Source organism: Rhinoderma darwinii, chromosome 1 (genome assembly GCF_050947455.1).
Source record: "Rhinoderma darwinii isolate aRhiDar2 chromosome 1, aRhiDar2.hap1, whole genome shotgun sequence".
NCBI lineage: Eukaryota > Metazoa > Chordata > Amphibia > Anura > Rhinodermatidae > Rhinoderma > Rhinoderma darwinii.
In genome coordinates, this window is record NC_134687.1 from 176,335,334 (window position 1) to 176,359,353 (window position 24,020).

Genomic DNA, 24,020 nt, shown 5'->3' on the forward strand with positions numbered 1-24,020 from the left:
TTTGCTAACTGTGTTAGAAGGCTCATGGATGATTAGAAAACACTTGAAAACCCTTGTGCAATTATGTTAGCACCGCTGTAAACAGTTTTGCTGTTTAGAGGAGCTATAAAACTGACCTTCCTTTGAGCTAGTTGAGAATCTGGAGCATTACATTTGTCGGTTCGATTATACTCTCCAAATGGCTAGAAAAAGAGAGCTTTCATGTGAAACTCGACAGTCTATTCCTGTTCTTAGAAATGAAGGCTATTCCATGCGAGAAATTGCCAAGAAACTGAAGATTTCCTACAACGGTGTGTACTACTCCCTTCAGAGGACAGCACAAACAGGCTCTAACCAGAGTAGAAAGAGAAGTGGGAGGCCCCGCTGCACAACTGAGCAACAAGACAAGTTCATTAGAGTCTCTAGTTTGAGAAATAGACGCCTCACAGGTCCTCAACTGGCAGCTTCATTAAATAGTACCCGCAAAACGCCAGTGTCAACGTCTACAGCGAAGAGGCGACTCCGGGATGCTGGCCTTCAGGGCAGAGTGGCAAAGAAAAAGCCATATCTGAGACTGGCTAATAAAAGGAAAAGATTAATATGGGCAAAACCACACAGACATTGGACAGAGGAAGATTGGAAAAAAGTGTTATGGACAGACGAATCGAAGTTTGAGGTGTTTGGATCACAGAGAAGAACATTTGTGAGACGCAGAACAACTGAAAAGATGCTGGAAGAGTGCCTGACGCCATCTGTCAAGCATGGTGGAGGTAATGTGATGGTATGGGGTTGCTTTGGTGCTGGTAAAGTGGGAGATTTGTACAAGGTAAAAGGGATTTTGAATAAGGAAGGCTATCACTCCATTTTGCAATGCCATGCCATACCCTGTGGACAGCGCTTGATTGGAGCCAAAGCAGACCTCCAAATTATGCAAGAACTATTAAGGGAAGAAGCAGGCAGCTGGTATTCTATCTGTAATGGAGTGGCCAGCGCAGTCACCAGATCTCAACCCCATAAAGCTGTTGTGGGAGCAGCTTGACCGTATGGTACGCAAGAAGTGCCCATCAAGCCAATCCAACTTGTGGGAGGGGCTTCTGGAAGCATGGGGTGAAATTTCTCCCGATTACCTCAGCAAATTAACAGCTAGAATGCCAAAGGTCTGCAATGCTGTAATTGCTGCAAATGGAGCATTCATTGACGAAAGCAAAGTTTGAAGGAGGAAATTATTATTTCAAATAAAAATCATTATTTCTAACCTTGTCAATGTCTTGACTATATTTTCTAGTCATTTTGCAACTCATTTTATAAATATAAGTGTGAGTTTTCATGGAAAACACAAAATTGTCTGGGTGACCCCAAACTTTCGAACGGTAGTGTATATACTAATATCAAATCCTCATAAGGCCACACATTGCACCCCTGAATATAATAGTACCATGCACTGTGCACCCGGAATACAATTAATTCACACACTGTGCTCAATGATAATCACGCACACACACACACACACACACACACACACATGCACGCACGCACGCACACACGCACACACACACAGTGCCCCCTATTCATAGGACCCCACACACAATACCCCCTGTACATAATGCCCCACATAGTGCCTCTTGTTCATAGTGCCCCCGCAGTACACCCTATCTGTAGTGCCCCACACACAGTGCCTCCTGTTCATAGTGCCCCACACACAATACCCCCTGCTTGTAGTGCCCCACAAACACAGTGGGCCCTATTCATGGTGCCCGTCACTGGAGCCCCCTGTATGTAGTGTTCCACACACAGTGCCCTTTGTAGCTGGTGTCCCACACACAGTGCCCCCTGTAGATTGTGCCCTTCACACATTGTCCCCTGTAGATAGTGCCTTGCACACACAGTGCCCCCTGTTAAGAGTGCCCCACACACAGTGCTCTCTGTATATTGTATAATAACAATTATTTGAAAATAAAAAAGCTGAACTATAAACAGCGCTATTAACATCAACAATGAGTCCAATAAGAGCAGGCTAATAATAAAGAATATAACAGCTTTATTAGAGGCCAAATATGGCTACACGTTTCAATACTATACCAGTGGCTAATGGCCTGAGGAAGACACTGGTACAGTGTTGAAACGTGTAGCCATATTTAGCCTCTAATAAAGCTGTTATACTCTTTATTATTACCTTGGACTCATTGTTGATATTAGCAGCGCTGTTTATGGTTCAGCTTTTTTATTTTCAAATAATTGTTATTATGCAAATCTGGTGTTTACCTTGAGTGTGGACCGGATTTGAACTAGCTGCAGCTTCATCACATTACTATCCTCTGCTTACATCAGTGTTGTGCCTGAAGTTGCACAACCCCACTTAGTGAGTGCAATCAACCTCACTTATTTGTTTAGCATAAATTTCTTGATGGCCTGCCCCATGTGGCGCCGTGTTTTTCTGCTTTTTTATTTCAAGGTTCTCTGTAGATAGTATAACACACAGTGCCCTCTCTAGTGTCACGCACAGTGAAGCACACACACACGCACACACACACACACACACACACACACACACACACAGTGCCCCCTGTAGATAGTGCCTCAGTCTGTGCCCTCTCAAAATGAAGAGCCACACAGTGTCCCCTTGAACAAATAAAAATTACTCCTGCTTCAGTGGAACAATGTATGTGGGGCGATCAAGTCATCGCACCACTTGCATCACAGGAAAAGTGGCATGGCAAGAAACGATGTTCTCTTGCCTTGCCAGCACTGGTTAGGCTTTTTCAATTGTAGCTGCTTCCTAAATACATTTGGAGTGCCTGGGGGGGGGGGGGCGTGCAAGGTCAGGACAAGGAATGGTCACTGAGTCTTTATGACCTATTGATACAGCTGCATAGTTTGGTGAGGGAACCTGTGACCTGCATCGTGTGTAGAGGGTGGCCTGTGGGGTCCCTGGCCTAGGGGCCTACTCACAACTGTGACTGCTGCAACCCCAGAGTTACGCCACTGCTTGTAGCAAAGAAAATGATCTTCTAGGTAATTGTGCGAGTCCACCAATTGAATGTGGACAGATGCAAAAGATGCCATTTTGAGACCTTACACTTTGAGACCTCACAATTAGTTTACTGCAGCTTAAAGTAAGATAAAGATTTTAGCAATGTCTCTATGCAGGTAACTTCTGAGGGCAATGAACATGTCTTTATTTGCGGTTTCAGACATTGTTTTGTCAGTAGTTAAGAACTTTGCAAAAGCATTGGGAGTCTCTAGGGGACAGGGTGCAGGAAACAGGTAAGTAAATATGCCTACCTAATAATAATAATAATCCTTATTTATATAGCAGCAACATACTTCACAGCACTTTACAGTTTGGAGGGTACATATACAGATAATATGAGACATTACATAGTAATAAAACGAATTATCAATTCAAACAAGGGGAGTGAGGACCCTGCTCGCAAGAGTTTACAATCTATGAGAGAGCTTACAATCTAGTCTTAATTGGATATATTGATATAAGTCTGTAAATTGACAAATTTAATGAGCTTTTAGTTGACCAGCTCTTGGAGATGCAACTCCATCATTCACTTCTATGTAAGGAAGAAGAGTAAAGGCCCTCTTACACGGACCGTCCTGGGCATTGTAAACGAGCGCCGTTTAACGAGACAGCTCATTGATCGGCACTCATCTGCTCCTTTCTGAAGGAGCTAGTATGAGGACGAACGCTCGCTACTCCGATCGCTCGTCCCCATACATTTTCATCATGTCGGCAGCACGTCTCCCTTTTTACACAGGGAGATATGCTGCCGAAAACGATTCTTTTTTTTAACTTTTAAAATGATATGATCAGCAGTGTTTGCTCGTTCATCTGCTGATCGCTGCCCTGTTTACACAGGCCAATTATCAGCAACGTGTGTTCTGTGAGCGCTCGTTTTCCCCATAATTTGCTAGTGTAAAAGGGCTTTAACAATCCCTATAAGTGCTGAAAATTACCATCCTTTGCATCTCAAACAGTGGAGGATCCAAACTGCAGTTTAGGTCCTTTTACACCGGCCGATAAGTGGCCGGTGCTGCGAGCGCCGATCAAAGAGACATCGTTGATCGGCGCTTGTTTGCTCCTGTCACACGGAGCTATGGATGGGGACGAGCGGTCGTTACTCCGATAGCTCGTCCCCATACATTATTTTTATGTCGGCAGCACGTCTCCCTGATTACACAGGGAGATATGCTGCCGACAACGATAATCTTTCACTTTTTTAAAACGATACGACCAGCAGATGATCGAGCCTCTGCTGATTTGTCCCCTGTTCACATTGGGCAATTATCGGCAACGAGCGTTCCTAGAATGCTCCTTTGCCCGATAAACGTCCAGTGTAAAACCCCCTTTAGGGAACAAAGGTTACCTACTACTACATGCTCTGCACCAACTGCACCCTAGAACACAAAGGGTCTCTTATTGCTTTTTGCAACATGCTAAGATAAGGCTTGTAGATTCAATATTTTGCATCAGTATTTGTAAGCCAAAACCAGGAATGGGTCTACTCTATGGAATTAATACAAATCTTCCCATTATACTTTTTCTGTGTTTAGGTTATAATACTGGGATGGGCTTAAAAAAATCTGACGCAAAATACTGACCAAAATACAAGTGTGAATGAGGCTTTAGTCTGGTTTTATCATAGACTAAGCTAATTATACTGTAATATTTTGTTTTTAAATGTTACCTTCGTTGAATAGGTGCCTTTATTAATGAGACAATTACATTTTCTACAGTTCATAAATATAAACGTGGTTCATTCGTTTTAGCACAATTATTTTAAAGCATGTAAATGAATTCTGCTGACAGTAAGGCAAAGTAAGTTCTTTAAATATTCAACCATTAGCACATATATAGGCACGCAAATCTCTGATTTCTACTTAATTGCTGCATTGTTCAATGGACCATATTCATTTCTTTATAGCTATAATGCATATTGTATATTCATTTGCTTAGCCCTATGCAAGTTGAAGTTTGTAAAATATTTCAGACTGGTAGCTTACTGTATCTTGTACTTATGTAATGACTACTTTATGCTTCATATATTTCATAGAAAATATTATCTCGTAATCTCAGTATAAACAATAAGCCAATGAAAGAGTTAACTATAATAACCAATCAGATCACTGCTTTTATGTTTAGAGTAACTTCTCTACCGTTTGACTGCACTAGTTTTCATAAATGAGGCTCATTACTAAACACAAAGAAGTGACACATACATATAAAATAATGTAAATGGCCAAAACTGCATAAACACATTCCTTAGAAAATGTTACTGAAAGCTTTCATTAAAACAAAAAAAACACGGTCTAATTCTCAAGGATAGAAAAATTCAGATAGCAAATTAAGATAGCAAAATTTAGAAACAGACTTTTATACATATCTTTTGACTAGAATAATCCTTACTGAATTATACCTTTATTACCCTAGACCACCAGAGAGGTTTGCATTAAACTCTTCACTACCCTAGATCACCAGGGAAGTTGGTATTACCCCATTCACTGCCCTTTACCACTTTGGGTGTTAGTATTTATCTCTTCACAGGGAGAACAGAAAATGAGTCATTGCATTGTCGGGAGGACAATCTGATGCATTGTATATATAGTATGATACTTTTTACTTCAAAATAAATTAAAATTCATATTTACAATGGAATGCCTTGCTAAATATATGTACTAAAATAATTATTTTCTACTGCAAGACTTCTTTGATAGGCACAAGTGAGGCAACATTATTTAACATTTCCTTAGGTGTTCTTTTTTTTTTGCTTTTTGTATTAAAATAAGAAATAGTTACATAGTATTCAATAATTATATAATCTGTGAGTATGGCCTTTTCTGTGGTTTTAATTACATTCTATGTCCCAATTTTTTTGCATATCTTAGATTTTGGAACTAAAAGTTCTAGGTAGGGACTTGCAAGTGTGGGGATACGTGACGTGGATTGCGAGCTTGCGTTCTTTTGACCAAAACGACAACTAATACCCCATGTTTTTTCATGGTTACTTACATTGTACATACCTTTTTTTCAGGACGCGGCCGGGTCTTATGGTGCTGGGAGAGCATGGTGTGCAGATGTTTGGCACTGCATGCAGGGCAGCCCGCTCTCTTACAGTATGGGCGTTCTAAATAGGCTGCTATTCGGCGATATATGCTGTGCCTCACTATCCAAACATTATGCCTCCATGTTTTACTCACTACACTCACGTTTTTGTAACACTCACAGCCCTGATTTCTACACACTACACTTAGTAATGTCCCCTATACCTCACATGTATACCATACACAGTACTTTATTATTTATTTTTTCCATTACACACTTACCTCCATGCCCAACACACCACTCCCCTTAAGGTTAGTGGGAGTGGCTATCATTATTTAAACACACCTGGGCACTTCCCTTCAGAAGCATTCGCTGACCTGGTCGCGTCCTGTTTGGAACGGGTTTTTTACCCTCCTCCTAATTTGTGAGTATGGCCTTTTCTGTGGGTTTTAATTACATTCTATGTCCCATTTTTTTTGCATAAAATGTACATGTGCAGCGCAAACAAGGAGCAGGAGGAGGGCGGACAGAGCCAAGTGAATGATGGTCTGAGTGACATCAGTGCCGGGGGTAGACCAGTCCAGTCACCTGACCTGAGTCACGTGGCTCTATCTTAGCCCTACATTTTTGTGGGAAAGCTATAAGCGGGGCTATGATTGGTGAGCCACTCCTAGCACACTGCACAGGCAATAATTTTTTAATGTGTCCGTAAAAATTTGGGTCTGTCCGTGATTTTTAGCTCAGTTGTCCAGAAATTACTGAATTGGAGGTTGGCAACCCTGGACACTTACCAATTACTAAACGACGGCATAACCTGGAAAAAGAGTATGCTCTTTTTTTTTAATAATCTCATATAACATGTTTTCTACATATAAAGAAGCTGTAAGGTCTATATTTATAGAAATATTCCTTTCATCTATTGCTTTGCACTGAGCCAAAAATCATACTCTGACTTTATTGTATATTCTAGCTTATGAGGAATGCAGATTTTTTCAACACTAGCCCTATTCGCCTTTTCAATTGATAGGATGTGCAGCATTAGGTAATTTATCTGTTCTGATTTTGATGCTGCATGCTTACTGATCTATTTTTCATCCAAACATCTTCTACTGATCTATATATTTACTGATGTGAGTCTTAACCTGTTATTTTCCTGTCTTGATATCTCTGCTTAATTCTCTGACTATCCAAATGGGTATAATTCTAGTCAGAATGAAAAATAAAGCATTTTCTGTATTGAAAAACTTGGAATATATCCGCAGGCATAATATAATAGGAACCTATACAAAACAAATACCTGCACCCTATACTTCACTACTAGTCACTTCACATTCTACAGTCATTTGTCATGCTGTATAAAACCTATATACCTTATAAAATGTGTCCATTTGTATTGTAAGATTATTTAATCTGGCATGACTACATAGAATATGATTACATTATTGTGCAATTAGAAGTCATTGCACAGTTCTTATGTGGCTGGTTTGCAACCTCTTGGTGCATCATTCTGGAGTTTTGTATAATCTGAGGGCATTTTGTTAATGCAGTGTCTTCTGGTGAAAGAAAACAACAACAACAACAACAACAACAACAACAACAACAACAACAACCACAAAAAAAACAACAAAAAACATACAAACAAATAAATGAATAAATATAATTCCTAGCAAGTATGTCACCTGACAGTTAGAAGAGTTTTCTGGGAAATAACATTGATCTGTTGGGATTCATCCTGCACCGATCATTTTACAACCATACTCAGTTGACAACTTCACAATGGTCAAAATTGGCAAACAAAAAGCGAGAGAGACCAATTCAACTACTAAAAACAGTAATCTTGACAACCACCTTAAGAAGAACCTTTCAGGTCCACATAACAGCTCGATTGCAATGGTACTTGTAAAAGATTTGCCAGACACAGCTTCTGTGTCAACGCCCGTGGTTAATCAGCCTGTATCTGTGCCTAGGTCTGTGTTAAAGGGGGTGGGGTAATAGCGGGATTCACTGGTTAGTGACACCCACTATTACTACCGCCTTTATAAACAGGGTCACTAGGGTTATGCCTAATTCCCTTACCTTTTCCTTATACTAACGTCGATCTAATTGCTTTAGCGGCTACTCAAGGGAATAAGACCGTATAGTAAATAAAGGTAATATTTATTAACATACAGTAATCACTCTCATATGTATAATACAGTAACTAATCACAGTACAGTATAAACACGGTATCACAATATTATACCGCCACCCACTTACCTAAAAATACAGAGAATACAGTTACGTTACAACACAATACACATAAGTTACTTGTGATTCTCACACGCTCTCTATCTCTATCCCACTCCCTCCTAATATAACTTTCGCTATATACTAAGGGTTAATACGGGATAAGGAGGACCAATGGGAATGGGGTACTGTGTAAAACAGATAGCAAGGGTTAACTCAGGGACTCTGGGACAGCAAGGGTTAATTCAGGGACTCTGGGACAGCAAGGGTTAACTCAGGGACTCTGGGACAGCAAGGGTTAACTCAGGGACTCTGGGACAGCAAGGGTTAACTCAGGGACTCTGGGACAGCAAGGGTTAACTCAGGGACTCTGGGATAGCAAGGGTTAACTCAGGGACTCTGGGACAGCAAGGGTTAACTCAGGGAGAAAAAGGGGTTAACTTACTCAGGGAGAGCAAGGGGTTAAACAGGGAAGCAAGGGTTAACGCTGGGACAGTAGGGACTCAGGGAGAGCAAGGGGTTAACTCAGGGACTCAAGGGTTAACTCAGGGAAGCAAGGGTTAACTCGGGGACAGTAGGGACTCATGGAGAGCAAGGGGTTAACTCAGGGAAGCAAGGGTTAACTCAGGGACAGTAGGGACAGTACTCAGGGAGATCAAGGGGTTAACTCAGGGAAGCAAGGGTTACAGCAAGAAGAGACAGGGAGAGACAGGGTTAAGTGTAGCTGCTGCTACACTTGATACTTAGCGTGACTTTGTGGAGCAGCAGAGGCAGGAGCAGGAGCCCAGGTCTTTGGAGGAGAGAGAGGTGAGCCGGGTCGGTGGTGTGGGAGGCAGGCAGGCAGCACTCAGCTGATCATCTTCTGCTAGCTCCAGCTAGCTTCGGCTCCTGAGCGTACCGACGCAGGGCTATTTAACCCTGTCGGTACGCTCGCAGCGGGGAATGTGGCGCTTGCCCCTGGCTAGCATGGGTCGGCATGGTGATAATGTATCACCAGCCGACTCATGAGCACGAGACAGTCCGTGCGCGCGGGAGACTTGAAATGGAGACAGGGGATAACTACACTTGTCTCCATGGTTTCCTAACAAAGCAGGGCAATGCTAATTGTCTTGCTCTGCTTCCAACCGCATTCATGACCAGGGCTGTTGTTGTTACAGCCCTGGCTCATGATACATTATATGTATTATACATACACATATATATTATATATATGTGTATATATATATACATATACATATACACATACACTGTACATATACACTATATATATATATACATATATATACATATATACATACATATATATATATATATATATATATATAGGGACACTTCCCTTTACAGTCTGCTAGAGTGACTCGTTGTGCTACCACTCAGGCTGGTAGGATGAGGAGTGGGAGAACCTATCACAGCCTGGCCAGACGGTCCTAGCTCCCGCCCTTGGTCTACTTATACCTTCATTTGCTGCTTGTCCTTTGCCTGTGGTTCTTTTGCTTCCTGGCTCTGCTGTTCCTACTTTTCCTATTGACCTCTTCTTCATATTGACCCTGGCTTTACTGACTACTCTCCTGCTCTGCGTTTGGCACCACGTACACTCCTGGTTTGTCTCGGCTCGTTCACTATTCTTGTTGCTCACGGTGTTGCTGTGGGCAACTGCCCCATTTCCCTTAGCTTGTGTGTACCCTTGTCTGTTTGTCTGTCGTGCACATATTGAGCGTAGGGACCGTCGCCCAGTTGTACGCCATCGCCTAGGATGGGCCGTGCAAGTAGGCAGGAACTGAGTGGCGGGTAGATTAGGGCTCACATGTCTGTCTCCCTACACCGTCATTACATAATCACAGGCCCTATACCTTTTCTACCCTGGTCCCAGACACAACTATAGACTCCCTTGAGGCCCTGGCTCAGCAAATGCAGGGTCTCTCCCTACAGGTCCAAGACCTAGCTCAGAGGTGCAACCAGTGTGATGCGACCCAGGTGGTGCCCTCCAATTCACCTCTTGAACCCCACCTCAAGTTGCCTGACCGGTTCTCAGGGGACCGGAAGACTTTTTTCTCCTTTCGGGAGAGTTGTAGGCTCTATTTCCGTTTAAATCCCCACTCCTCAGGTTCTGAGAGCCAGCGAGTGGGTATAATTATGTCCCGTCTCCAGGACAGCCCCCAGGAATGGGCCTTCTCCTTGGCTCCTGACGCCCCTGAACTTTCTTCTGTTGAATTTTTTTTTCTGCGCTCGGGCTCATCTATGACGAGACTGACAAGACTGCCTTTGCCGAGAGTCAGCTGGTGACCTTACGTCAGGGTAAGAGACCCATTGAGGAGTACTGTTCTGACTTTAAGAAGTGGTGTGTAGCGTCTCGGTGGAATGACCCTGCCCTGAGGTGCCAGTTTAGATTGGGTCTGTCAAACGCCCTGAAAGACCTGTTAGTTAGTTATCCCTCTTCTGACTCTCTTGATCAGGTTATGGCTTTAGCGATATCGTCTTGACCGACGTCTCAGGGAACGATGACTTGAACGTTTTTGTGACTTCTCCTCTGGCTCCCCTATGTTGGCTCCCGAGGTTCCGTTGCTTCGTTCTTTCACGGAAAACTCGTATGAACCAATGCAACTCGGGGACTCCGTGTCTCCCCAACAATGTAGAGAGCTCCGCAGGAAGAATGGTCTCTGCTTCTACTGTGGGGATGACAAGCATCAAGTGAACGACTGTCCTAGGTGCAAGAATACTCCAGCCGGAAAACTTCCACGCCTAAGTGACCATCAGGGAGGTCGCTTGGGCGCACAGGTATTTCCCGTAAATATGAAACATAATAAGGTCTTGCTTCCCTTTCAGATCTCGTTTGATGGTAGGTCTGCCACCGGCAGTGCCTTTGTGGGTTCAGGGTCTTCTGCTAATATTATGTCTGTGGAGTTTGCTATGTCTCTAGCTATGCCATTGATTGATTTGCCTAAACCTGTCCCGGTAGTGGGTATCGACTCCACTCCACTTGCTAATGGCTATTTTACGCAGCATACCCCTGTTTTTGAACTCATTGTTGGATCCATTAATTTGGAGCAGTGTTCTGTGTTGGTGATGCAGGGATTATTGTCCGATTTGGTTTTAGGCCTTCCCACGTTTAACTGGAATACTGGGGATCTTACTAAATAGGGTAATGAATGCATGACGTCCTGTTTTTCCATTAATTTGGTTTCTCTCGCTGAGGAGGTGAACACTCTACCTGAGTTTATTCAGGACTTTGCTGATGTTTTTTCTAAAAAAGCCTCCGAAGAGTTACCTCCTCATAGAGAGTACGATTGCACAATCGATTTGGTACCAGGAGCTAAGCTCCCTAAAGGTAGGATATTTAATCTCTCTTGTCCCGAACGTGAAGCCATGAGAGAATATATCCAGGAAAGCCTGGCCAAGGGTTACAGTCGCCCCCCTACTTCTCCGGTAGGTGCTGGCTTTTTCTTCGTAGGGAAGAAGGATGGTGGTCTTAGGCCGTGCATCGATTACCGAAACTTGAATAAGGTCACTGTAAGGAACCAATATCCCCTTCCTCTGATTCCTGATCTCTTCAATCAGGTTCAGGGGGCTCAATGGTTCTCTAAGTTTGATCTTCGGGAGGCTTATAACCTTATCCGAATCAGAGAAGGGGATGAGTGGAAGACTGCGTTTAACATGCCCGAAGGTCATTTCGAATACCTCGTCATGCCCTTTGGGTTGTGTAATGCTCCCGCGGTCTTCCAGAATTTCATAAATGAGATTTTAAGAGACTACCTGGGGGTATATCTTGTAGTGTACATTGATGATATACTTGTGTTTTCCAAGGACTGGTCCTCCCACATTGAGCATGTCAGGAAGGTTCTCCAGGCCCTTCGGGAAAACAAACTCTTTGCTAAAACCTAAAAATGTGTGTTTGGGGTGCAGGAGATACCATTTTTGGGTCAAATTCTCACTCCTAACGAATTCTGCATGGACCCTGCCAAGGTTCAGGCTGTGGCTGAATGGGTCCAACCTGCCTCCCTGAAGGCTTTACTGTGCTTCCTGGGGTTTTCTAATTATTACAGGAGATTTTTTGCTAACTTCTCGGTCATCGCTAAGCCTCTTACGGACCTTACTCGCAAGGGTGCTGATCTCCTCCACTAGCCTCCGGAGGCGGTCCAGGCTTTTGAGATCCTTAAGAAGTGCTTTATCTCTGCCCCAGTGCTGATTCAGCCTAACCAGATGGAGCTATTCATCGTGGAGATTGACGCCTCCGAAGTGGGAGTGGGTGCTGTCTTGTCCCAGGGTACTAGGTCTCTCACCCATCTCCGTCCCTGTGCCTACTTCTCCAGGAAGTTCTCCCCCACTGAGAGTAACTATGACGTTGGCAACCGCAAACTCTTAGCCATTAAATGGGCATTTGAAGAGTGGTGCCAGTTCCTAGAGGGGGCTAGGCACCAGGTAACGGTCCTTACCGACCACAAGAATCTGGTTTTCCTAGAATCTAAACCCAAGACAAGCTCGATGGGCGTTTCTTTTTTACTAGATTCAACTTTGTGGTCACCTATAGGGCTGGGTCTAATAATATTAAAGCTGATGCACTGTCGCGTAGCTTCATTGCCAGCCCTCCTTCGGAGGAGGAGGATCCTGCTGGTGTTTTGCCCCCAGGTATAATCATATCCTCTGTTGATTCTGACTTAGTCTCCGAAATTGCGGCTGGCCATCCAGGCATCCTGGGTACCAAGCACCTCATTTCTAGAACATATTGGTGGCCTGGATTGCCTGAAGACGTTAAGGCCTATGTCGCTGCTTGTGAAATTTGTGCTTGGTCCAAGACTTCCAGGTCCCGACCAGCGGGCTTACTATGTTCTTTGCCCATTCCCCAGAGACCTTGGACCCATATATCCATGGATTTTATCACCGATCTGCCTCCATCCCAAGGCAAGTCGCTGGTGTGGGTAGTAGTAGACCGTTTCAGTAACATGTGCCACTTTGTGCCCCTCAAGAAACTACCCAATGCCAAGATGTTAGCTACCTTGTTTGTCAAACACATCCTGCGTCTCCATGGGGTTCCTGTCAATATTGTTTCTGACAGAGGGATACAATTTGTTTCATTGTTTTGTAGAGCTTTCTGTAAGAAGCTGGAGATTGATCTGTCCTTCTCCTCGGCCTTCCATCCTGAAACTAATGGCCAAACTGAGAAGACTACCTCGAGTAAACCTCCGGTCCCTGTTCTCACCCCTGAAGGGGTAGAATTCGAGTTGGCCAAGATTGTTGACAGCAGGATGGTCTAAGGCTCCCTCCAGTACCTGGTCCATTGGAGAGGAAACGGGCCTGAGGAGAGGACTTGGGTACCCGCCTGGATGTTCACGCCGGGTTATTGCTTAGGAAGTTCCATCTTCGGTTCCCCAACAAGCCAGGTCCACCTAGGAAAGGTCCAGTGGCCCCTCATAAAAGGGGGGGGGTACTGTAAAGGATTTGCCAGACACAGCTTCTGTGTCAAGGCCCGTGGTTAATCAGCCTGCATCTGTGCCTAGGTCTGCTAGAGTGACTCGTTCTGCTACCACTCAGGCTGGTAGGCTGAGGAGTGGGAGAACCTATCACAGCCTGGCTAGACGGTCCTAGCTCCCGCCCTTGGTCTACTTATACCTTCATTTGCTTCTTGTCCTTTGCCTGTGATTCTTTTGCTTCCTGGCTCTGCTGTTCCTGCTTTTCCTATTGACCTCCTCTTCATATTGACCCTGGCTTTACTGACTACTCTCCTGCTCTGCGTTTGGCACCATGTACACTCCTGGTTTGACTCTGCTCGTTCACTACTCTTGTTGCTCACGGTGTTGCCGTGGCCAACTGCCCCATTTCCCTTAGCTTCTGTGTACCCTTGTCTGTTTGTCTGTCATGCACATATTGAGCGTAGGGTCCGTCGCCCAGTTGTATGCCCCGTCGCCTAGGACGGGCCGTGCAAGTAGGCAGGGACTGAGTGGCGGGTAGATTAGGGCTCAACTGTCTGTCTCCCTACCCCGTCATTACAGTACTACTCCAAAAATCTAGTTCATCCACAACTATGACCACCCTTCTTAAAGGCGATGACAGCGACAATGACAGCCTCCTACCTCCCAATGAGCAACCTATCTCGAGATAATTTATTAACAGAGCACTCACGAAAGCATTAAACCCGATTGTAAACTAATTGCAAGAAATCAAACAAGAAGTTTGTCAAATCAGACATAGGGTGGAGCAGCTAGAAAGTTCCCAGGCCCAAATCATTTCATAAACCGAAGCCTTGACTTCAGCCTTTAACACCAACCAAGGTCATATGAATAAAATAATAGATTGGTTGTGAGGATCAAGATAATAGGGGAAGGAGAAATAATTTAAGGCTCAAAGTCATCCCAGAGTCAGTAGAACAATAATCACTTCAGCCTTCTCTCAAACAACTCTTCATCCAAATATTGGGAGACAAATATACTGGATACATAATGATTGAGAGAGAGGAGAGAGCCCTAAATCCAAAGCCAATGCCCCAAGAACCACCCAGAGACATTATATGCCTCCTTCTCAACTCCAAAATCAGAGATGACATTTTAGGGGCCGCTAGGGAGTCTGCCCAAATCATATGGGATGGTGATACCATACAAGTATTTCGGGATTTAGCCAACGTCACCCTCTCTAAAAGAAGGATGCAAAACCTCTCACAGACATCCTTAGACACAGGAACATCCCATATCGTTGGCTCTTTCCCTTTGGATTACGTTTTTCAGTGGAAGGGAAACGCTTGCTTCTGCGCAAACACCATGCCCTCCCAGAAGCCCTCAAAATTCTCATCACAGATTTATCCGTCTCGGATTGGACTGTCATCCAAGATCTCTCTCGCCTACCTTCAAACACTCCCCCTACGCCATCGGAATTCAACAGCCATGGTAAAACTTCTAAAGCCTGGAGACTTTCGGGCAAAATCACACCCAGTCGGATTAATATGGATCCCAAGTGAACTCCTCATCAGTAATCCAGTGAGAAATTGTTAACTGTTAATTGTTTCTTGTATACCTATTATAACTAATGTTTTTTCTACTTAGGAGACGGATTAAGATTACTCTCTCGCCAAGTAATGATTTCTATCTCTGAACTCTATACTCGTATGTGCTTCTGATGTTTATACAAGATTTATACAATATCTTGATCCTCTTCAAAACAGTGAAGATGCTCTATTGCTCTAGGTCTCAGGAGGCTTGACACAAAGAGGCTGCATTGACCAGCGCATTTTCTGAAGAGAGTCAAAGATACTTATTTTGAAATGTTTTTTCAGCTTAGGGTAACGACAAGACTACCTTACTCTACCTTACTTATACTACCTTACTCTCCCCTACATTAATCCAACTATACCTCTCACTCAGGCATGCCTGACCTGCCATATATTTTCTTTATTGTTATGCCATATGTTAACATTTGCTTACAGATACTTTGGCTCACACAGGTGAGCTGGAATGTTCATGAGTTTATTATAATAGTTGAAAAAATAAGCGTACACACACTGACACTTTACACATATATACTAGATCAATCTTGCACGGATCTATTGATGTTGATCATCATACCTACTTATAGGTTTCTTTTTTGGTTCCAAAACTTGGTTCAGTATTCTATATGCCCCTTCAAAGGGCTTATGTTATTGCCTAATTTTCCACACATAATTGAGACATTAGATGAAGCTAGCTAACTACTCTCTTCCAATGTACCTTCTACTATACATTGTTTGAACAAAAGAGCTGAGATGTCATATATTCCTTGTTCCACCTTTACATGCCTATCATGTCACAAAATGATATAACCATTACCTCATATAATGTTAAGGGCTTCAACGACCCTAGGAAGCGTAGCCAGGTTCTTACCCTCCTTAGAAATACGCAAAGTAATATCCTCCTACTGCAGGAAACTAACTTTATATCACACCATATACCCTCCCTATCCCGTTCTCATTACAAAACATGGTACCACAGTACACATCCCACATCTGCATCTAAAGGTGTGAGTTTAGCAATCCATGACAATACCCCCTTTGTCTTTGAAACGTCATACCTTGATATGGAAGGAAGAGCCATATTTATAAAAGGAACTATAGCAAATGTCAAAGTTTTGATAGCAAATATATATACTCCCAACCAGCACCAAGTCTCTTGGTTAATTGACATCCTGGAAAAATTTAGATGTTTCGCTGAGGGGCTGTTGATAGTGGCAGGATATTTTAATTTAGCACTAGACCCGCTAACAGATACCTCCACACACAAATCTGCCATTCCATATAGGGCTTTGAGAAGACTTAAAACCAATCTGACCTCACTTGACTTGCTTGATGTATCGCGCATCCATTATCCTAATACCAGTGACTACACTTTTTTTCTCCCAAATACATAATTCCTACCATAGGATTGATTATATTTTACTTTCTGGTAGGTATTTAACCAGCGTTAGAGCAACAGACATTGGGTCCATAACACTATCCGACCATGCCCCGTTCTCAATTTCCATATCCTTCTCCGACTTACCTCCAGGGAATGGACTTAGAGACTTAATGAAACCTTTGCCCTATGCAAACAAAGAAGGGAAAACTTCTTTATTCACAATATTAAAACACACTCTGGCACTTCCGTGACAAATACTGAAAAAATCTCAAAAGAATTCATTAATTACTACTCGCCACTATACAACCTAAATTAACACCCCCCCCCCCCAGGCAGAAGGCCATACTAATTCCTTTTTCAACTCCACTACACTACCAGCATTATCTGAGGAAGATAAATATTTATCGATGAGACCTATAACACAACAGGAATTACTCCTGACCCTCACCACAATGCCTAACGGTAAATCCCCTGGACCAGACAGACTACCCACTAGTTATTATAAAAAGTTTAATACTACCCTCCTCCCACACTTCCAACATGTATGTGAGGAACTTCTCAAGGGCTTCCGCCTCACTCGACAATCATTAGAAGCTTATATTACTTTAATCCCGAAAGAGGGAAAATACCCTTCCCATTGTGGAAGCTATCGTCCAATCTCACTCTTGAACATTGACATCAAATGGCGGACAAAGATTCTAGCGAATAGGATTAAAACCTTGCTTTCCAATTGAATCTCGCCTGAACAGGTGGGCTTTGTTCCGAGGAGAGAAGGTAGACACAATACGACTAAATTATAAATCTGATTCATCATGCCTCTTCTAAACGCTTGCCACTATTTTTATTAGGAACTGATGCTGAGAAAGCGTTTGACAGAGTTAGATGGTCATATATCCACCCTACACTTGGCAGGTTTGGATTTCCTGAACCATTTATTAGCACAATCTTCTTTCTTTATACGATTCCCAAGACTGAGAATGAGCGGTACATTATCCACCACATTCCTTATCACAAATTGTACTCATCAGGGCCGCCCTCTGTCCCCTACCTTATTTATTTTAACAATGGAAACTCTCCTTCAGAGAATTTGACAATCGGATATTATTCAAGGATTACAGATAGATACTCACTTTCATGAAACAGCTGCACTTGCTGACGATCTCCTACTAATTATTACAAATCCCAAACAAGCCTTTCCACAGATCCTACAGATCTTTGAGACCTTTGGTTGGGTTTCCAACTTTAAGATTAATTATGCTAAATCTGAAGCCATCTATATCTCAGACCCTATTGGGCAAGTAGAAAGCCTCAAGAGAATTGTGCCATTTCATTGGCCTAATGTACAAATTAAATATTTAGGCATACAATTGTAGGGAAAGGGGGAAGTGGAAAAGTGTGTGGAGGTATAACAATAGCTGATCAAATAAATTCTTTATTAATTATTGATAATTTGATTTAAAAAAATCAACATTCAGCATATATTAAACTATTGCAGAGACCCCTATTGTTCTGCATTGGAGGGAAACAATTAACCCTAGTTACTGATTAGAGATGAGCGAACCGGGACAACCGAACCCGGTTTCGGTCCGAACTTCCGGAAAAGTTCGGTTCGCAGCGAATCCGAACTTCACCGGGTTCGGCCGAACCCGTTTTGACCGAACCCGGTCAAAAATATTATACAAATCGGCAGCCACTTGTCTCTATCAATCACTGACAGAGAAAAGAGGCTGCTGATTAAAAATAAAATAAAAAGCATTTCATACGTACCTGGTCGTTGTCTTGCGGACGAGTCCCTCTTCTTCCTCCAGTCCGACCTTCTTTTCTGACGCGGCAGCCTGTGATTGGCTGCAGAGGCCTCTGCAGCCTGTGATTGGCTGCAGAGGCCTCTGCAGCCCGTGATTGGCTGCAGAGGCCTCTGCAGCCCGTGATTGGCTGCAGCGCTCACATGGGCTGCATCGTCATCAAGGAATGTCGGGCCGGATGTCGCGAGGGACGCGTCACCAAGGCAACGGCCAGGAGACCGGACTGGAGGAAGCAGGGAGTTCCCGGTAAGTATGAACGTCTTTTTTTTTTTACAGGTTGCTCTATATTGTGATCGGTAGTCACTGTCCAGGGTGCTGAAACAGTTACTGCCGATCAGTTAACTCTTTCAGCACCCTGAAGAGTGACTATTTACTGACGTCGCCTAGCAACGCTGCCGTAATGACGGGTGCACACATGTAGCCACCCGTCATTACGGGGCCTCATGCACACGACCGTAAAAACACCCGTTATTAAGGGTCGTAATTACGACCCTAAATAGCGGGCACATAGACTTCTGTTAGCCACGGGTACCTTCCCGTTTTCTCACGGGAAGGTGCCCGTGCCGTTAAAAAGATAGAACATGTTCTATTTTTTTATTTTACGGGTCGTGCTCGTAATTACGACTCGTAATTACGAGCACGGCCGGCCACGGGCAGCCGGCCGCTTTTACGAGCCGTGCTGTCATTATAAGGGTATGTTCACACGACAGCGTCTGTTACCGCTGAAATTACGGGGATGTTTCCGCCTGAAAACATCCCCGTAATTTCAGCCGTTACGGCATATGCAGGCGTTTGAACGCCGCGTCCATTACGGACGTAATTGGCGCTGCTATTCATTGGAGTCAATGAATAACGGCTCCAATTACGGCCAAAGAAGTGACAGGTCACTTCTTTGACGCGGGCGTCTATTTACGCGCCGTCATTTGACAGCGGCGCGTAAATTACGCCTCGTGTGAACAGACAAACGTCTGCCCATTGCTTTCAGTGGGCAGATGTTTGTCAGCGCTATCGAGGCGCTATTTTTGGACGTAATTCGGGGCAAAAACGCCCGAATTACGTCCGTAATTAGTGCGTGTGAACATACCCTGTGTTCACACGCACTAATTACGGATGTAATTCTGGATTTTTTGCCCCGAATTACGCCCGAAAATAGCGACTCGATAGCGCTGACAAACATCTGCCCATTGAAAGCAATGGGCAGACGTTTGTCTGTTCACACGAGGCGTATATTTACGCGCCGCTGTCAAATGACGGCGCGTAAATAGACGCCCGCATCAAAGAAGTGACCTGTCACTTCTTTGGCCGTAATTGGAGCCGTTATTCATTGACTCCAATGAATAGCAGCGCCAATTACGTCCGTAATGGACGCGGTGTTCAAGCGCCTGCACATGCCGATACGGCTGAAATTACGGGGATGTTTTCAGGCGGAAACATCCCCGTAATTTCAGCCGTTACGGACGCTGTCGTGTGAACATACCCTAAAATTTATAGCAGCACGGCCAGTAAAATAGAAAAATAGAACATGTTCTATTTTTTTAACGGCACGGGCACCTTCCCGTGAGAAAACGGGAAGGTACCCGTGGGTAACAGAAGTCTATGAGCCCGTTATTGCGGGTCGTAATTACGACCCGCAATAACGGGTGTTTTTACGGTCGTGTGCATAATGGGAGCACGGCTTGGAAAAACGACCGGCTGCCTGTGGCCGGCCGTGCTCCTCTCTTGAAATACTCTGTGCTGCCTTAAACTCTGTGGACAGGTCAGGATCCTGTTTCTTTTAAATGCTGCTAGGGAACCCGCTCGATCCACTATATAAGGCTGCGCTACAGTGCAGCATTTAAAAGAAACAGGATCCTGACCTGTCCACAGAGTTTAAGGCAGCACAGAGTATTTCAGGAGATGAGCGTGCAGATTCAGTGCTGCTGTGAACTCTGCCCTTACCATTACGTAGCTCTCAGTCTGTTACCTCTCCTCCACTCCTGTCCTCAATAACACCTTCACATGATTGGCAAGTCACCACCCCGCACAAGATCCGCACGCTCATCTCCTGAAATACTCTGTGCTGCTGTGAACTCTGCTCTTACCATTACGTGGTGACTTGCCAATCATGTGAAGGTGTTATTGAGGACAGGAGTGGAGGAGAGGTAACAGACTGAGAGCTACGTAATGGTAAGAGCAGAGTTCACAGCAGCACTGAATCTGCACGCTCATCTCCTGAAATACTCTGTGCTGCCTTAAACTCTATGGACAGGTCAGGATCCTGTTTCTTTTAAATGCTGCACTATAGCGCAGCCTTATATAGTGGATCGAGCGGGTTCCCCAGCAGCATTTAAAAGAAACAGTGTGTGTGTTTGGGTATGTGTCTTTGTCTGTTTTTGTTTTTATATGTGTGTTTGTGTTTATGTGTGTTTGTGTATATATGGGTGTGTTTGTGTATATGTGTTTGTGTATATATATGTGTGTGTATATATGGGTGTATGTGTATATGTTTGTGTGTAGATGTTTGTGTGTGTGTGTTTTTGTATATGTGTGTGTTTGTGTATATGTGTGTATATGGGTGTGTTTATGTGTGTGTTTGTGTATATATGGGTGTGTTTGTGTATATATATGGGTGTATTTGTATATATGTTTGTGTGTAGATGTTTGTGTGTGTGTGTGTGTGTGTTTGTATATGTGTGTGTTTGTGTATATGGGTGTGTGTTTATGTGTGTGTGTTTGTGTATATATGGGTGTGTTTGTTTATATGTGTGTTTGTGTATATGTGTGTGTTTGTGTATGGTTGTTTGTGTGTGTGTGCGTGTATATATGTGTGTAGGTGAGTAGAAGTATTGTTATTGTTCACATTGATAACTGTTTTTATGTTGTTGCAGATTTTGATGTACCGATTGGACTACATCTTCGATTCGTTGGACTACTGCGTAGAACTACGTTTTTTTCAAATTTTAATAAAATGGTTAACGAGGGTTTTGTTGGGGATTTCTTATTTCAATAAAAAAGAATTGTCTTTGTGGTTTTTTTTAAACTTTATTAGTGCCTAGATAATGGCAGTTGGCTGATTGACAGCGTCCATTATTAAGGCGGTACTTAGTGTTAGCCGGTGCAGAGGCTAGCACTAACCACCCATTATTACCCCGGTACCCACCACCACCAGGGGTGCCGGGAAGAGCTTGGTACGATCCAGTACCCGACCATCTGTTGTGATGGTCGGGTACTGGGGCGGCCGTAGGCTGGTATTATGAGGCTGGGAAGGGCCAAAAACAGTGGACCTTCCCACCATTGTAATGCTAGGCTTCTGCTGCTGTGTTGTATCGGGCTGGTTATAAAAATGGGGGGGACCCCACGTCGTTTTTTTTTTTTAATTTAACAAATTTAACAATAGACGTTGGGTCCCCCACATTTTTAATAACCAGCCATATACAAGGCCGCAGCAGTCTGGCATTACATGGGTGGGAAGGGCCACTGGTTTTGTCCATTCCCAGGCTAATAACACTGTGTTGTATGTGGCTGGTTATGATAAATTGGGTGGAACCCCATGTCTTTTTCAAAAAATAAAATAAATAAATAATAAAAAAAAAATGACGTGGGGGTCCCCCCCACTTTTATAACCAGCCAGATACAACACAGCAGCAGCAGCCTAGCATTACAAGGGTGGGAAGGTCCACTGTTTTTGGCCCTTCCCAGCCTCATAATACCAGCCTGCGGCCGCCCCAGAGCCCAGCCATCACAATAGATGGTCGGGTACTGGATCGTACCTGGCTCTTCCCGGCACCCCTGGTGGTGGTGGGTACCGGGGTAATAATGATGGTTAGTGTTAGCCTCTGCACCGGCTAACACTAAGCCTCGCCTTAGTAATGGATGTTGTCACTCAGACAGCGGCCATTACTAAAGTGGTAGTAATAAAATTTGAAAAGAAAAAGACAAAGATATAGATAAAATATTTTATTGAAATAAAGCACCCCCAACACAACCCTCATTAACCATTTTATTGTAGAAAAAAAAACAGTCATCGAAGTAGTCCTCGAAACCGACGTAGTCCAAACACCAAACCTGTAAAAAAAAAAAATATGAAATAAAACATGTCGTAGGCTTAGATTCAGTTTAATGTGTGATATTGACTGTTATACCATGTATAGAAGCCTGCCACGAAGTTGACTTAGATACAGGGTGCCAGCAGACCGTATCATACATGGCCATACAGACATATATACAAACAAACATACATACATACATACATATATACAAACATACACACATACATACATGCAAACTATCATACATACATGCATACACACACACACACACATGAAACCATACATACAAACATGCAAAGATACATACATACATATATACAAGCATGCACAAATATACATGCAAACATAAATACATGCAAACATAATTACATACATGCAAACATACATGCAAAAATAAAAACATGCAAACATACATGACAACATACATACATACATACATACATACATGCAAACATACATACATACATACAAACATGTATACATACATGCCAACATACATGACAACATACATACATACATACATACATGCAAATATACATTCATGCAAACATACATAAATACAAACATACATACATGCAAATATACATACAAACATGCACATATATACATACATGACAACATACATACATGACGACATACATACATACATGCAAACATACATACATACATACATGCAAACATACATAAAATGCAAACATACATACATACATGCAAACATACATGCAAATATATACATGCAAATATACATGCACATATATACATACATGCCAACATACATACATGCAAACATACACACATGCAAACATACATACATGCAAATATATACATGCAAATATACATACAAACATACATGCACATATATACATACATACATGACAACATACATGACAACATACATACATGACAACATACATACATGCAAAATTACATTCATGCAAACATACATTCATGCAAACATACATACATACAAACATACATTCATGCAAACATACATACATGCAAACATACATGCAAATATATACATGCAAATATACATACACACATATATACATACATGCCAACATACATGCAAACATACATGCACATATATACATACATACATGACAACATACATACATACATACATGCAAACATACATACATGCCAAAAATAATAATAATACGTTCATACTTACTTTCCTCCTGTCCGGCCTCCAGCGATGACGTTTCATCCATGTCGCCGCTGCAGCCTGTGATTGGCTGCAGAGGCGGTCACGTGGGATGAAGCGTCATCCTGACGTGCGTGACCGCCACTACAGCCTGTGATTGGCTGCAGCGGCGAAAGGGATGAAACGTCATCGCTGGAGGCCGGACAGGAGGAAAGTAAGTACGAACGTATAATTTTTATTTTTTTATTACATTTAAATTGTATTTTCCGCGCGCCGAGCATGTACTGTCAAGGTTGCTGAAAGAGTTAGTGCAGCCCATTAACTCTATCAGCACCCGAGACAGTAGCATGCTCGGCGCACGTAAGTGACAGGTTCGGTCCGAACTAGTTCGGTCCGAATCGAACTTTTTTGTGAAATTCGGCGAACTAGCCGAAC